The following is a 3,331-nucleotide window of genomic DNA, read 5'->3' as shown; positions in this document are numbered from 1 at the left end:
TTATTATTAAAAAACCAAGGTACTGATCACATCATGATAAAATCACAATAGACTTAGTCAGACTTATCGTGTCTTGTTGGATGACAAACCATTGTGATCACCTAGTCCGACAACATGCTTAACATGCAAGTGAGTTAGAATTCACTTAGAACAATCATTTGGTCCCTGCCACCCCCTTCCCCACCCTTGAAAAAAAAATGTTACAGGAAAGGCCAGCTCTATTCGGATTCGAGTCCGAATATAATTTTTTTATCTATTCTGGTCTCGAGGTCCGAAAAAAAGGTTTGATTTATTCGGACTCAGCTTCTAAGTGATTAGAAGAGTGTAAGGAGGTTACATTATATAAATGTTGTCGGGGGATTTTATGTAAAACTAGAATTAGAACTAGAATTGCTTACTGGGACTGTGTAATTGTGTCAAAAGTCAAAGGGCTGCACACTCATTAGATCTACCCAAAGACAGTGTCTAAGTACACGGTAACCGACAACTCAGGGTCTTTCTACCACCACTGTAGCCTCAAAATTACTTCCACCACCATTTGTCTTTCCACATGTTTAATTACATTTTGTTGTGTGTTATAGTTTTTCTGTAATTTTTATCATTTTCATTACATCGCACAAAACCGACAGCCGTGGTTTCTTCCCAACACCTCTTCCCCCTGAAAGCTGAGAGTGCGAGATCGCTACGCGCAATCTCATTGGTCGACATAAATTAACTTTGCCCCCGGCAAGGTCAGCTCAACTTAGTCGTTCTGTTCATGCTAAAGATGTAGGGAGGGCCAGTTTAGATAGATCTAGATCTAGTAACTGGATAATAAAGCAGCTCACGTCTCGATTGTTATCATTATAATCGAAAAAAAAAGCTCATACATGCTGGAAATATTTAGGGAACAAAGGTTGGAAGTCGGAATGGACGTCATGCTGGGCTCAATTCAGAGTCCGAGTATATTAAAATTTTTTCTCTATGTGACTCGAGTCCGAACAGTCATTTTGTACTGGAAAACCTTTTAAAAAATGCGGCCAAAAAGAGAGATAGATATAACCCATTGCTTCATTGATGGTAAAAACCCAAGGCAACTAGAATGTTTTAGACCTTTTGTTGAGAAGAAACAAGGATGTAAATCTTTACTAAATTTGAATACAACTTCGCCAATTTTAAATGCATCAATCGTCAAAAAGGGTGGCCCTCAAAACGACAAATAGACATCACTAGCATAATCCACATCATGATCATGTAACCATCTACATAATCCCCTCCTACCAACCCCCCCTCCCCTCACCGCTATTCCCCTCCCAATTTCTAGGATAAAAACACCTGAACAGCATTGTGAATTCACCTGAAAAGGCTGAACTTGTTTTCTTTAAGATGATCAAAAAATTATAACCCCATCACCAACAATAGCAAAACGAGCGACAAAAAGGAATATGTCAAATGGCTCAAATTGCAACTCTTTAAAATTTTCTAAAATACGACGCATAAAATTCATGGGAAGGCCATAATCACAAGGCGATCTCGTGTTTGCTTAATCGATTATTCATGTACACATGTCCTGGTATCTTGGTCACATTGTCGAACTTGAAAGAGAAGCACTAGCAAACAACGAATCAACCTCTTTCTCTCTCAGCCTGTCTGTCTGTCTGTCTGTCTGTCTGTCTGCCTGTCTGTCTGTCTGTCTGTCTGTCTGTCTGTCTGTCTGCCTCTCCCTCTCCCTCCCTCTTTCTCTCTCTCTCTCTCTCTCTCTCTCTCTGTCTCTCTCTCTCTCTCTCTGTCTCCGCACCATTAAAACCTCGCTCTTCAACTCCCCCATTTCCCCTCTCTTAATGGGTGGTTGGCGGATGCTCTGGTGTGGTTTACCTCTTCTTTCCTATCAAACGTCTATCGTCCTTATTTGTCCTCCTTCTATTTTGTGTTTGTTACTCTCTTGTAAAACCTCTAATCTCCAGTACTTATATGACCTTATTGTGTTGCAAGTGCTGTAAAACTCTAACTTAAATTAAAACCCCTCCTTTAAACCTAAGCTCTCTCTCCAATTAACAGCTCTCCCCACAGTCTTACCCTCGCAATTCAGTGGACGTTCAGTTGTTTTGTCGTCGTGGTACGAGAGACGTGCTCACTGTCTGCGCCATTCCTTGATGCATCGTCGACCTCCAGAGTAAAGCCTGTTTTACACGTTCAGTTAAAACTGACAGTCTTCCGTCCTCTTTGTGATTAGAAAATGAAACAAGATGTAATCTCAGCAAAAACATTTCTTTTGTTTTGTTATCTGTAAAACCCAACAAGAAAAAGAGCGGCCAGCTGGTCATTTTATTAATTTTGATACGCTGGGTCCGAATTTGATACACTTTTTACATGAAGACGTAGATTTTTTTTTAAAGTTGACAAACCAGCGGGCTGCAGACAGTCACAAGGCCGGGCGCACAAAAACCAAGCTATGCCTGATTTTTGTTGCGGCCGATCTGTCTGACAGTCTGTCACGTCTGCAGCACGCTGGTGGTGAAATTCTAGTTTGTAAACTTATTGTTAACGAAAAAAAAAATCGAATTCGGAACCATTGTATCAAAATTAACCAAATGACTCGCGGGTGATTCTTTTCTAGCTGGATTTTGAAGATCACAAAGTAGAAGTATTTAAAAAAATTGAAATTGCATCATGTATCATTTTCTTATCACAAAAAGGACAGACAACTGTAATGAACCTCTGAAACAGATAGCTTTTTCAATTCAGAGATTCACTTTGTGTATTTGGTATTCTTTGATAAGATCTCCTTATCTAGGATTACTAGCATCTGCAAATGCCACCTTCAACGCATTTGAGCAAGGAAGTGGGTGGGGAACTATCATCGTCAATGAGTGTTTCAGATCTGGCACCCGAATAAGACGGAGCCCAAGGATGGAAAGAGTAAAAAGCCAGACAATACATTTGTGGCCTTCCTCTCGTTTTTTCCCTATCTGCAGACTGGTGTGATATTTATACCAAGATTCTTTGACATTTATGCCAGTTTGGTTTTTGTTTTTTGAGAAAAGAGAAGCGCATCGACACAATAACGGTCAATTAGTGCACGGGAAAAGCAAAGCTGACAGACAGACCGACAGACACACAGACAGAAGCAACAGATGAAAAGAAAAGAAGAAGGACCTACAGTGGCGCCCTCCAACCACCCACATGCCAATTAGGTACACCTCGGCTACCATCTGACATCAAACGTGTTTATTTTATCGGGTCACAGAATTAAGGCTACAGCCAAACACAGGTCGATCTCGCGCGCGGCAAATGAAGATGACATTTTTATCTGCACACGGCGTTACAGCACAAACATGGACCTTGTCTCTCT

At 40.7% G+C, this 3,331-nt stretch overlaps 1 protein-coding gene and 1 long non-coding RNA gene across 4 annotated transcripts in view; one reads left to right on the top strand and one right to left on the bottom strand.

Annotated features, from left to right (window-relative positions):
* The window catches only part of LOC118477563, a 10,149-nt gene extending 7,953 nt beyond the window's left edge, over positions 1-2,196 (bottom strand). The window contains exon 1 of the long non-coding RNA XR_004858468.1: positions 2,056-2,196. This is a non-coding gene — a long non-coding RNA (uncharacterized LOC118477563). The remainder of the gene's footprint in view (positions 1-2,055) is intronic.
* Positions 1-3,331, top strand: part of aplB (adenylate cyclase) — a 118,763-nt gene that overhangs the window by 65,802 nt on the left and 49,630 nt on the right.

The sequence above is a fragment of the Aplysia californica genome, unplaced genomic scaffold (assembly GCF_000002075.1).
Source record: "Aplysia californica isolate F4 #8 unplaced genomic scaffold, AplCal3.0 scaffold00138, whole genome shotgun sequence".
Classification (NCBI taxonomy): Eukaryota; Metazoa; Mollusca; class Gastropoda; order Aplysiida; family Aplysiidae; genus Aplysia; species Aplysia californica.
The sequence above is the reverse complement of the archived record's forward strand: the minus strand, read 5'-3'. Positions and strand labels throughout refer to the sequence as shown.